Below are 15,000 nucleotides of genomic sequence, written 5' to 3'. Positions count from 1 at the left end.
TTCTTCTGGTAAGGAACCTTTGTGGGCATTGCAGATGTTGCATATGTCTGGTCAGGTACATACCGAAGGGGGCATTATACTCAAAGATGTGTCTGATAAGGGATGGACAAATTGGCAGTATGACTTCCTTGGACCTGGATTTCATGCCATGCCCTTACTTATAAGCTGGGTGACAGAAGGATTTTCATATGACCTTGGCTACATGTTGGTTAAAGATTACTGTCTGTTGCTGCCTACATATGTTCCCAGATCCCTGACACAAGGTCAACTCTTTGGGGAGTCTTATTAGTAGAGTAATTAGCCTGCGTGGCAGGTTTCCCAAATGGCACTATAATGTATTCCTTGGCACTGAGTTTTAGTTTGTAACTTTGGCACCAGTCACTTGTCTGTGTTAGTGAGCTGAATCTGGCAGCCAATATAGTATCAAGGGTTCAATTCTAAAAGTATGTCAAACATTTATCTAATTTTTTACATTACTATTGTGTGTGTAACTGTTGGCTATATATGTTATTAACTCAGTATTAACCTGCTTACATCTTAATCATGTTTCTACCCTCATTCCCTTGCTTGCTCCATATTGGAGACATTTTATTTAACATAGTATGACAGAATAATTATGACGACAAAGCTAAGTGTAATACACCACAAATACAGTTGCAGAAGAAGCAGTACAATATATGTAGAATACATAAACTGTCACAAGGTATGAGGGCTGTCTAACTAGGCTTCTGTATTATCCATGTAATGAGTACTTTACTGCAAGTTGGAATACTTGTCATTTTGGCATTGCCTAAAAAGACTTTAAGGGGTGGATGACATTGTAGCCAATATCTGAAAGCATGGGTGGACAGGAGCAGACCATCCTTGGCACAGCAGTCCAGGCTGCTAGCCATGTCCTCCTATGATGACAGATATTGAATCCCACTAGAATGACACCAAAAATGAAGCCAGTTGTCAACATTAATCAGTTTTTGATCACACTGTAGCATCATCCTTTGTGAATGTAGAATGCTGCCCAAAGCAAGGCACAAACCTGTCTGTGACACATATTCAGAGATATCCATAATGTCTATTTTCATATAGTCCAGTGAGGAATGTCTCAGATCATCTACACGCAGATGGAAATGATGTAATATTTGTACATGTGACGCACTGAATTGAGTGCATGTGTGATACTGCAGATCCTGGTTCCAGATACGCAGTTGACCATTATCTTCTCCTTGTCTAGTCTGGTCATTAGTGTCTGTGTATTATATAATGAAATGACAACAGTCATAGGTAAAGTGCCTGCTTGCCTTATGAGCTTCAATCTTTGGAGATCATTGGGTGTGGGCTTATGTGCAGTGTCTGTTGTTGCTTTTGGTGTGTGCTTTAGAGATTTCTGAGGACAGATGTTGCCGTTTGGAGGCTTAGGAGGTCTTTGTGGTTTAGAAAGGTTTATTTTAAGTGCCTCAGCATAAGATGTTCTGTGTGTGTGGTGAGCAGTATGTGTGGAGAATGTAATGTGCGTGTTTTCTTGACAACAATGTTTGTAAGAGAAATTTTTGTCCCCAAAGAAGTTGTGTATGTACATCGCTCACGTATTGTGTTAGTTTTTTCAAGGATTAAATGGTTGTCTGTGGACATGAGATGATTGCTGCGTTGTCCAATATGCTCATATCTACCAAGCTAGCTACAGAGACATTTGTAACTTGCATATCCATATTGTATAGACCTGTATTAGAGTGCTCTAGTATGGGTTAAGGACTGAGTTTTACAGAGGTCTCCTGGGGTGGTGTCTAGGGTTAAGGGCAGATTTTAGTGATGGATGCCGTATTAGTGCTGTTTGATGTGCAAAATAGCTGCTCTAAGCTTAACTATGAGCAATGCTTCACTGAGTTACAGGTTACAATACAAATATAGTTTTAAAGGTAAATTTTACTGTGTAAGCATTTGCTTCTGTACAGGTTATCACTAACCACCACTGCACGGTGAGTAGTTCTGTGCAAATATGTATAATTTAAGGCAAACAGAAAAAAGCTGATAAATGACATCTGTGCCCACTGGCCAGTAAACAGCTACACTCAGATCTTCTGCAGAGCTTCCTAACTCAGAGGCACCAGGCAAACATCTTCTACCACAAGATGGATGATCTTGGACTTCCTAATGTAAAAGCAAAGCAAAAAGGACTCTCCAGTGCAGCTCAAAAACAAACAAACAAACACTTAAGTCCCAGGCTAAGAATGCCCTTCTTCAAGGTCATTTAGAAACCAGACAGTTCAAAAGACCAACAGGCAGAGAAAATTCAAAAGACCAACAGACAGAGAAAAAGAGTGATTCTTCTATCAGATAATTAATTGTGTGCTTTAAAAATGCAGTCAGGTAGTAGTGACCACAATTAATTGAAATGCAAATGCAAAAACAAAAAAAAAAAAAATCAAGCACCACAGTTAATCTTAGCCTGGATGGGTCTGGATACAGTAGAAACAATTTAAACTCTCATGCAAAATCACCAAGCACTGCTGAGTACTGTCGAAGTAAGTACAAAGCAATGTAAATCTGCCTAATTTACAGCAAACAGAAAAAAAAACTGAAAACTGACTCCAGTGCCCTCTGGCCAATAAATTATTATACTGTGAGCTCTCCTGGAGTACGTCCCACCTCAGAGAGACCTGACATCTTCTGCCACAAGATGGATGATCCTGGAAAAAGGGTTCATGCACAACAAAAAGGACTTTGTAATTTCATAATAAACCACTATGTCCCTATCTTACAGTTTTCTTATTTGTTTCCCAACTCCCAAATACCAAATTGACAATGCATCCCTAAGAGTTGAGCCAGTTGTTCATGCTTTGTGAATTTATGTGGATAATGATCTAACTTTTAACCAAAGTGTCCATTATTGTAGGAAAGTCCTTCTATACTGCACAGCTTATAAACAAAGGGGATTGTGTCTAGATATAAGGGATGCCATTGTCCCCATTTACTTAACCCTAATTAGGCCATTCATTGAGTAAAATGCCTCTTTTGGCATGTATTTGTTTACACACATGCAGCTACTGGAGCACCCATTTGGATTCCTTACTAGAAGTATACAAGGCCAAAACAACATGTTCTACATAGGCAGACACAAAGACCTGTCACTTGGTATCCTACGTAGTGCTAAGAGGTGTCCTGTGTCTGGCATAGTATCCTCCCACCCAATACTGATGGATTTACTGTACATCAGCAAGTCAAATGGCATCAGAAATACTCAGTCGAAGGATCTGAAGCTCTTCTACAACATCAACAGAACAGTTTGGAGGGACAAGTATATCTTCTAGAGAATACTGCAGTTCTGGAACAGACTGTCCATCCACATAAAACAAAGTTCATCCCTGTCCATATTCAAGTGCATTTTGGATCTATGAAAGGGAAACAGAAAATCTACCCCAGGACTGTCCCCTGTATGACTAATGGACAGAAGCAGCTCCTAAATGCTTTATCCCTTACATGGGTCCCTTCAAATTATCTATGATATGATCCCTGTTATACTCATTAGAAGTAATATATAATTACCAACCAAGAGATGAGTAAGGCCAATCTCTAACCAAATGGGACAGGGTAATTCAAGCACAAAAAGGAACATTTGTTAGGCTTGAAATGACCCGTTAAGGGCCGATAGCCCTTTTTTACCTAAGGACCTGTGAACCTATGAACTTGGATAGATCAGACCACCACCTAATGAAACTAGATGGACTATCCCAGTCCTGTTAATGTAAAAACACAAAAAGATTGCTTGAGAACATAATGCTACCACCAAACATGTTGAACAAACTAGCTGGATAAGGCAATTTCAAGTATTTGGGACCTTTAGAATTATTTAAAGTTGCAAATCAACAAATAAAACAGAAGTAAAGCAGTAGCTCTCAGAAACATTGAACTGACATGCAATATGATAAAATAAATATCTTATCTGTCAAGAATGGCGCATGATTAATTCAGGACCCTTTCAGAGTGTGGCAAAGGTGCCAAGCAGATGACAGCTGTGGGAAAATGAGCAGGAGACAATACGTAGTGAAGCAGGTTTATTCAAGACCAATGTTGTTTTGCTGGGTGGACACTCAGTATTATGGGTCTATGGAAAACAAAGGGTGGGAAAAGTACTTAACCATCTTAAACAACAGACAATAGCAACAAAAGAGGGGAAGGAAGGAGGGAGCTAGGAAATGAAGTTGCCATAGGGGGAGAGACCAGAGACACAGCTACACGAAGCTACAGGTCAATGACCACCGGTAGGTTAGAATTTCAGAAACATTAGCTTAATCTCACAGTAGGGGATGGGGAAGATACAAAGATGTGTTTCTTTCTGTGGCATTAATGGTTGATGCACCTCTCTCTGAGTCTGTGCTCAGCCATGTGTTTGAGTCTAGCAAGATATAAATGGCAGATTTATTAGTGAATGCTCAAAGACATAATTTAGATTTTCAAAAATAATGATCTATATTGCATGACTCAATGCAAATATGAGTGTAAACATTTTATTATTTTATTCACAGTATAGGGCTTTGCATAAAAAGAGGGCTTATTCATCATTTCCTGATGTGTACCAAATGAGTACATCCCACAGTAGTGTAAACTAATGCCAATCAACAAAACAATACTAAATGCCACATCCCAAAACTTTAATAAAGCTTTAAAGTCAAATGGTTAAGCACTTTCATACATTTAGTTATGAATTTCTAAACATCTGAAAAAGTTCATAACCAAATGAATTGCTTGGAGACTGATATGAATTTGAGAACTTTTTTGTGGAGAATTTGGTAAACAAATTATCTCTTAAGGAAAATATAAATCAATAGGTATTTGATAGGCTTGCAGTTCAGGGAACCACTGAGGAGTCTAATCCAAATTACCAGTTACCCCTAAGCACTGTCAGTAGAAGTGACTTGTTCAAGGTAAGACAGCAAGCAAAGGAAGGCTGTGGGAATCAAACCCTGCACATCCTTAACCCTCTATACCAACTTCCAGACAAAATTAATCCAACCACCTGGCATGGAAATAGATCCAAAAGCTTTCTGATATTTGCTACCTGTTGAGTTACTGAGAATAGTCGAGCTATTAAGACTGAAATGTGACAGAAATATGAAACATACAGTGATAGAAGAAAGAATGTGTTCTGACTACAAGGTAAAGTAACCTGCAAAATGTATTTTTTAAGAATGCAACATGAATGTATCTTTTTGGAAGAAAGTTTATAAATGTGTATAGCGGGAAGATTTCAAATAAATGAATGTAGAAATTATATCGTATGGGAAGATTTGAATTACATGAATATCGAAATTATATTGTATGGTTAATATGAAAAAGGAAGACAGTAGGAAATTCATAAATAGGATAACATATTATTGATTACAATCTGGGTATTATGGACAGGAAAGTGTGAGGGACTATTGAATAGCAAAACAAGAATGTGCACAGATGTATTGAGTTAAATAAGAAAATAAGACAGAAACACCCAAAATAGGGTAAAACCACGAAAATGAAAGCACAAACAGCCACTGAAGACGACCACTGGAGTAATGCGGAAAAAATACTGACTTTATTGAAGAAGTGACTAAGCGCTTTCACCAGTCAATACTGGCTTATTCAGAGTCATTTTACAATCACAATTAAAACACCTTTATAGTAACTGCCCTATGTGAATAAGCTGACATCACACTATAACAACCAATGAACATCCTAATCCACTTTTTAAAAACCTCCTAATGTTGAATTAAATATTTAAAATACACACACAACATACTAAATCTAGAAAATGATGATGTAAAATATAATAATAACAAAAATGTTAGTATAAATATGAATATAAATACACATTTTTTTAAAAAAATTGCTAGTAATTTAAATCTGACTTTATTTAAATTTTAAAACAGGTTTCAGAGACACACAGTCATTGAGACCAGGATATCTCAAAGCATTTAATCTAAGTTGCCATTCTGCTTCCAAAACAGCAACTCTGTTAGCCACATCACCTCTCCCTAGTAAAGAAACACAGTCCACTACAAAGAACAAAAATTTATTGAAATTGGGGCATATGGTGGCATACAAATAAAGTGCATTGTGTATGTCTTTTTTCCTGATAGATCTAACATGCTCTGATATTCTATGTCTTAATCTTCGAGTAGTCATGCCAACATAAAATGCTTCACATGACATACACGATGCTACATAAACTAAATTTTTACTATTACAATAACAATGCCCAGGGCAAGCAATAGTATATCTGTAATCAAAAACACAAAGATAAGAACCTTCCCCAATGAACCTACACTGTTTACAAGCCCCACATTTACTCATGCGTGATTTGTTGTGAGGCTTAACTTCTTTTTCCAAAATACACTTTAAATTCTCACCCCTACTAAAAACAATCACAGGTTCAACACCTAAGGTTCCCTTAATTTCCGCACTCAAGAAATACCTCCAAGTGTTTCTCAAACTGGCACACAATTCAGCAGCCCTGCTGTTGTACTTTAAAACAAAAACTGCTCCAGTTTTTTTATTATTATTATTATTGTTGTTAATACTATTGTTGTCCCCAACAGGGCTGATGAATTGTGTGCCAGTTTGAGAAACACTTGGAGGTATTTCTTGAGCTACAAGACACACGTGGCCTGGTTTCAAGACAGTGGTTTGCAAGCACTTGGGACTAGAGCACTTGTATTAGACCATATTAGAAAGTGACTGTAGGTGCTCCATTTATTTTTAAAAGAAAGGCCCACATGTGCAAAACTGTGGTATTATTCACTGGCCAGACATAATGATGTTTCCATTTTTAAAGAACTAATTATGACTGTTCTATATGATATATACTTCCAAAAATATATAACAGAAAGTCAGGATATAACCGAAAAAAAAAATCAATTGATATATCTAAGGTTTACTGAATAGAAAATCAGTTTATATAGCTGTGGTTTACTATCAAAATGTGGAATGGAACTTATGCAAAACTAGGATGGGCAAATGTGTGTTTTCCAGCTTATGTAATGGACATCCGGAAATGTTTGAATCCTCATTAGCGAATGGTTGTGTGCATTCACTAATATGGGCCTGATTTGCTAATAACAGATCACACCACAGTGGGGATCAGGAAATGTACCCTTTTGCTCACTATATTGCGATCTCGGCGTTGGAATATATAATAGGCAGGGGATGCTGGGGTGCTTGACCCCCTGCAAAAACATTACCGGTAATGTGAAATTCTGACATTGGAACTTCCGGTGTTTGAATGTCGATTCCATGATTACCATTTCCAACATTTTGGAAATTCTGTATTACCAAATTCGGATAACAAATTCAAACAGAAAGTGGAAAATTGTTTTTATTTTCCGCATTTTGATAGTAATCCATATATATTATATATATATATTTCTTATTAAGTATCACTATGTCTGAAACTAACATTTACAAGAATTCTTTTTCTGAGAGCCATGAAATTGTTTTGTTTTTTTTTTCCTGAGAAATCTGTGGGATATTTTCAAACAGTTTTTGAAATATGATCTTATAGTGTTAGGTGCCACCAGAATGCCTATATAGCCAGTCAGTTGTTCTATATTTTTCTTTACTGTTTGGTTAAAACAGACATAAATGTTTGCTTTTTTACTCTTAATAAATATTATATTATGTATATGTTTTATACACAATCAGGATTAAAATTATATTTTCAGAAGGCATGATATTTGTGTCCATTTGTCCAAATGTACATGCCTTAGTTGCTTAGACAGCCATGCACATTCTTGAGAATGTGCTTTGCCATTGCCCTCAGAGTTATTAGCCAATGCAAAATGCAGTATACGTTGAGTGTACTACAGGTGCTCACATTTGTAGCCCACGATGCACCAGATCACTCAAAAAATCAACAGTATGAAATTGCACTAGTCTAATTTTCCATTTGTATGTAGCCCTCCCCACACTTGAGCATAAGCAGCCAGCCAGTCAGCCAGTTCCAAACCTGAGTTTTCAGTCCCTTAATATAAACACACCACTCCCCTTCATCTCTAAAGTGTCCCATCACTACCTAAATCTAAAACTCCACCCCTATCCTTTAACCTAATAACTATTTCCATTCTCTAAACCTATCCCCCACTTACTATTTCCTAAACCTAAAATGCTCTTCTTAGTCCTTAACCCTAAACTCCTTTTCTGCCCCTTATTCTAAAACATTCTTCCCATTCTCTAAGCCTAAAATCCCACTATCACTCTCTAAGCCTAAAATACCACTATCACTCTCTAAGCCTAAAATCCCACTATCACTCTCTAAGCCTAAAATCCCACTATCACTCTCTAAGCCTAAAAGACCCCTGCAGCTTCCTACGAAATTGTGATACCTTATAACGTGTAATAAAACTTCTGTTAATATACCAACTTGTAAATATTTGCCAATATAGACTTGAAAAAGTCAATTCCATCGATTTTAATATTATGCTTTAATTTATTTTTTTTCTAACAAATCATTCACTACTATTGGTTCAACACATCTCCAAAAATTGTATAAATTATGATTACTATTAATTATAAGTTTGTACCATGTAGAAAGCCCCCTTTTAGATGTAATTTTACCTTAAATAACAGATGTTATACATTCATAAAACATTTACCCCGGGATTCATGAAGCTCGGCGCAAGGCCGGTGTAAGGCCTGCGCCGGCGGTACAGTGAATAGTCGGCGTAGTAGCGCCATATGCATAGTAATGAGTGCGCGCCGCAACCACAGACACGTGCGTAGTGTACGTGAGTGAGCCCAAGTAGGATGCGTCCGGAGGTGTGGCTAAGCCGGCAGGTGATGAGCAACCTAAAGTGCTGACTGCCACAGTCCGCCCATAATAGTAATGGCACCAGCCAGGGCCCGTGCAGAATGAAACGCATGCAGAGTATGCAACATAGTACCCGTCCCAACAGAACAGAGAAGCAAACACAACCCACGAAGCCCTAAGTGTACCTGTCCAAGGAACAAAGGATACGCGTAATACCGTGTTCGTCCCGCAATGCACTGTCAGTGGGCATACCCAGAGAAGGTGTACCGCAGCATGTCAGCGTGCCGCACCGACATAGGAGTAGCGACTAAGGTTACCACCTGTCCCACTTTGCGAGGGGCAGTCCCTCTATGGGCAGTTGTGTCCCAATAAAAAATATTAAAAACGGCAAATGTCCTAAGATTGTAGGACATAATTATGTCCCATATTTTATGTAATAGTTGCATTAAATAGTTATTTCCGTAACTAAAATACCTAAATCTCACAAGAAACAGAATAAGCAACTAAACTGCTACAAGAATAAGCTTTTATTTAGGCAAACAAGTTAAGTTCTATGCTTTGTACTGACCGTGGGTATGTGTCGGCCTGTAAAATCTGATGTGAGTCCCGAAAATGTCCCACCTTGGCCATTTGAAAAGGTGGCAACCCTAGTAGCGACATGGGCATGGTCACCAGGGTTACCAACTGTCCCACTTTGCTATGGACAGTCCCTCATTTGACAGTTGTGTCCCGCCAAAAATCAAAAAATGGCAAATGACCTGAGATTTCCGGACAAAAATATTCCCTCAATATACCTCTAATAGTAGCATAAAACATATATTTTGTATATGAACCACATACATGGCATAAGAAACAGAATAAGGAACCCAAATGCTACGAGAATAAGCATATATTATGGCAAAAAAGTGAAGTCCTGTCATCTCTACTTGCTGTGGGTATGTGTTGTCCTGCAAAATCCGATGTTTCCACAAAAGATGTCCCACTATGGGCATTGGAAAAGGTGGCAACCATAATGGTCACAAGCAGTAGTGAGAGTACACAGCCGGGTAGCCGTGTCGACATAACAACAGGAAGGAACCAAGATACCCTAAACACAGGCAAACATGTGCATAGCAACATGTACCACACCCAGCAACGTGTTCGTCGCATACACAGGACGGCGTATGTCTAAGCGTAATATCCAGAAGCAGAACCCATGCATGCAAATGTAATACACAATAGCCCCATTATAGCATGTAACTCCCACCCATGTACGACCGTGCACCCAACCCAGCTAGCAGCCTTGCGCAGCTACACACCTACACACAATGGGCATACCTGAAATGTGGTAAGAAGTATTGTCTTAGGCAGTGCCACGCGGGCAAATATGTACCCCACATGTCACCAACCCACCTCAGGTACAGATATGCAAATGGCTGCATGTGAATGTGTCGGCAGAATGTGTACATCCCGCATGTGGTATGGACCCGTCCAAACCCTATAGGCTTGCACACGCCACGGTGCACATAACTGTACACATGTGGACAAGTCGGGATGTTGAACCAGCATAGCGATGATTAGCTATGCAGACAAGTCAAACACATATAGTGGAACATGTGCCTACCAAACAGGACGTCCTAACAGGGTGCCACAGGCACAGAAGAGGAAGGTGGGACATCACATGTGGAGAGTAGCGTTGCCGGACGGCCAAACACCCACGGCCAAGGTAAAGGACGGAACAACATGCATATGGCCGGATGGATGTTGTTAGAAAAATATATATAGAAACACATATGAAGTGCCAGTTTAGAAGCAAAATACTATATAATGCATTGAATTGTACTGTACAATATGGCAATAGAAATGATCATGCATGTAATTGGTGAAGCTTAGCTGCAGTGTGATTGAACTCTGACCCTGGCAGTAACCAGTTCAGCAGGCTTATGTCTCTCAGCATTAATTATCTGCTGGGTTACAGAAAAATAAATGTATGTACATGTATATCTTCCTCCTTCCACTGAGGAGGATGGCCTTGTGAGCTCTATCGAAGATAGAGTACAACTCCTTACCAGAGAGACAAAGGAACATATTACGAAATGAACTGACTATTGTATCGGAACAGTCCAGGGTCCTTGAAAGAGCAACAATTACAGAAGGACACTGTAATTGACCAGGTGCCTTGCAAGGCTGTGTTATTCTCATGGGAAAAAATTTTAAAAGCATTACCTCAGCACCCTCGTATGAATAGAATATTGCGGACCATAGTGATGGAAATGCCCTGTGACTGACCACGTCAGTAAGGTGGGCAAAAGCTGATTGTAAACACTATATAAACAAATTGCTTCCTGTATAGAGTCAGACAAAACTCTTATACTTGTACTGTATAGTTTTTTGCCTCCCGGTGTACACTACTAAAACGTTGTGAACCTGAGCTTCCTGTGTTATTGACTGTCATTTAGAAAAGCCTACTGATTTCTACAGTCTGGTTTTAACAACTTATTTGACATTGTGGTCCTTCTTAGCCGGAATTCCCTTGGTAAGCTACAGGTCAGAGTGCATGGGTGGTTAGACATCTGCGCAGGAGAAGTTGCCTAAATGGTTCTTCTTGAGTGAAAAGACCTCCAACTGAATTGTTGTGTGTAAAGAGGCTGTCCACTGTCTGATCTGTGGCTGAAAAGCGGAAAACTGGATCCCAAGAAGAAAACGTGCAGTCATAAACGGGAGGCTCAGGTAAGGAGAGTTTGCCTCTTTGTCTCTGTTGTAGATCAGGGACCAGGCTACATTGTGTTTCTGTTAACAGTTGTGATAGCAGGTCGAAGACCAATCCAAGTAGTTTTACATTTGGGCATAGATCAGGGGAACACAGAGTAGAGTAAATAGTCATTGTAGACACTACAGTGGATACAGGGAAGGAGATACCACGTGGTACGAGAGAAGGGTTACGTAACAGTCGTTTAGAAGACATGGGAGATTAGTGCACTAAGAGATCGTGAGATCCGCGTTAGACGGGTGATGCGAAGTATATGCAATTGCAGAGAGCACATAATGTGAGATATTCTGCAAAATGGGGTAATAAATATGACATTGATGGTATATTAGACAAAATATCGTTAGTGAAACATTGGAATCACTTAAAATGTGACGCAGATGTTCTAGGGTTACCACCTGTCCCACTTTGCGAGGGACAGTCCCTCTTTGGCCAGTTGTGTCCTGCAAACAAACTGAACAAATGGCAAATGTCCTGATATCTTAGGACAAAAATATTTCCTATATTTTCTTTAATAGTAGCATAAAACAGTTATTTTGTATCTGAAACACCAAAATATTATAATAAACAGAATATGCAACTCAAATGCTACAAGAATAAGTTGCTATTCTGGCAAAAAGGAAATTTCTGTCCTTTGTACTGGCCGTGGGTATGTTTTGCCCTGCAAAATCCGATGTTCCTACCACAAATGTCCCACTTTGGGCATTTGAAAAGGTGGCAACCCTAAGATGTGCAGGCTAAAAAACAGCGACAATTGGGTATCCCTCAAGCACATAGGTGGATTGAGGTAGTGAACTGAAGGGAACAGAAGACTAAAAATGCGAAAGCATCATACGTAGACAAAGAAGATAATAATACAGTAGTAGCGATGGCCCCCCCCCTCCACCCCCTCCGATACCACATCCGGGATATGAAGAGGGAGGGCAGGCTAGTCCCCCCCCACGTTATCCTGTGGCAACAGAGGTATCACAACGACCAATTGTAAGAGAAGCTATTGAAACCACATCCCGAACACGTAAAACACCTAGGGACACTCAACTAAGAAGAGAGTCACTAGAACAGAGTGAGGAAATCTGTCAATTAATTGAAGTACCGAACCCTCAGGCAGGACAGGAAGGCCAGGACCCAACTCCCTTAGTGTATAGACCGTGGACACCGGAAGATATCCGGAAAGTCACAGAGGGAATTCCCCATCCACAAAGTAATCACTATTCACCATGCAATACCCCTGTATCTCCTGATAGAAAAGCAAACGGGGAATGGCGGATGGTACAGGATTTACAAGCTGTAAATCATGCAATAATACCTAGGGTACCGATAGTGCCAGACCCACACACTATATTGAATGCTATGAACCCGCAACAGAAGTATCTTACCGTGGTACATATAAGCTATGCTTCCTTTTCAATACCTATACATCCAGATAGTCCGTATTGTTTTGCATTTACATTCAGGGTAATAGATACAGCCATACCCGGCTATCGCAGGGATACTGTGAAAGTCCAACGATATTCGCACAGGAGATGGCTAGCAACATGCTGGGGTTTACTCCACCCGGGGGCAGTCAAGTTCTACTTTATGTGGATGATATCCTGCTTGCGGCCCCTACCCAGCAGCAATGTAGGGAAGATACAATAGCATTATTGAAATATTCAGCAGAACAGGGACATAAATTAAACAAGCATAAATTGCAACTTCGGAGAATACAGGTCAAGTACCTGGGATATGTGGTATCCAAGGAGGGTAGAACATTAGATGAAGATAGGAAGGCAGCAATTTCACAAGCACCCAAGCCAACTACCAAGAAGGGAATGATGTCCTTCCTGGGCCGACTAACTTTTGACGAAGCTGGTTACCAAACTATGCTTTTGAATCGGCTCTATTGTCTGCTTTAATCTTTAATACACCTATGGCAGCACAAGATATACTACACTGGATTCCAGTAGCAGAAACAGCTTTCTGCAGACTAAAACGATTGATAGCTTCAACATCTGTTTTAGGTCTCCCGAATAATGATAACAGATGTTTTCAGACTGTAGATTGTAAGCAGGGATATATGACGTCAGTCTTGACGCAACAGCATGGAAGTAAGCAACGTCCCATAGCTTACTACTCATCGCAGTTGGACCCAGTGGCATGGTCATTGCCACATTGTGTACAGGCAGTTGTTGCAGCAGCCATGGCAGTACAGGCCTCGGCATCAATGGTATTATTCCACCCTCTCACTGTGAGAGTGCCTCATGCAGTTGCGATAATTTTGCTGCAAGAGAAAATAGCATTCCTGACCCATGCTAGACATCTTTCTTGTTTGACCATACCCCTGAGTCAACCTCATATGGTGATTGAACGTTGTACAACATTAAACCCATCAACGTCACGTCCGACACCTGTGTATGGCACACCACACAGTTGCCTACAGGAAATGGAGCAAATAACTTTACCCAGACAGGATATTACTGATATACCCTTAGATGATGCAGAGGTGACAGTTTATGTGTACGGATCATGTAGAAAGAGTCCTACAGGAAAGAATCAAGTAGGTTATGCAATAATTATTGATATTGAGATTGTAGAAGCCCAACCCCTGCAGCATAACTTGTCTGGTCAAGCAGCTGAATTGATAGCTTTAACACGTGCTTGCACTCTAGCGAAAAACAGATGTGTGGACATATATACCGATAGTCAGTATGCTGTCTCTACAGTGCATGTTTATGCGCAGCAGTGGAAGAAAAGGGGAATGATAACATCCACTGGTAAACCAATTAATCATGCGCAATTGATCTTGAATTTATTAGATCCCATTCAGTTACCTACTAAAGTAGCTAATTGTAAATGTGCAGCTCATACAAAGCAACAGGATAAGATTACGAAAGGTAATGCACGAGCTGATGCAGCTGCAAAACAAGCAGCCTCACACTCAGAAAGTGTCTTTTTGAATGAGGAATGACAATCCTCAGAGATTCTAGATTTAGAAATGTTAGAAACAATGCAAACATCAACTACGAAAGCAGAAAAGCAGACGTGGGTAAGACGAGGAGCAATCCTTGAAGACGGACTGTACATCTCCAAAGTGAGAAAGCCAATATTAACGTCTAATTTAGTCAGATATGTGGCTTTGTTGAGCCATGGGTAGAGCCATGTCTCAACAGGGGGGATGGTACAGTTGGTTAACAGAATATTCCTAACATACGGAATTAGGAACCACATACAAACATTTTGAGCAGCGTGTCATATTTGCAGTAAACATCATGCACAGGGAGCATTTCAACCAAAGCGAGTGAGTTTCCCTACACCGCCATATCCGTTCCATACTATTTGTATGGCGTTTATACAGCTGAATAAATGTGAAGGGAAGAAATACTGTTTAGTGATTATAGATATGTTTTCAAAATGGGTAGAAGCATTTCCAACCAGGAATCCGGATGCAGCAACAGCGGCAAAGGTCCCAGTAAAATAAAGTATTCCTAGATCTGGCATACCTCGG

The sequence above is a fragment of the Protopterus annectens genome, chromosome 2.part0 (genome assembly GCF_019279795.1).
Source record: "Protopterus annectens isolate FY-2018-M chromosome 2.part0, PAN1.0, whole genome shotgun sequence".
NCBI classification, from domain to species: Eukaryota; Metazoa; Chordata; order Ceratodontiformes; family Protopteridae; genus Protopterus; species Protopterus annectens.
The sequence above is the reverse complement of the archived record's forward strand: the minus strand, read 5'-3'. Positions refer to the sequence as shown.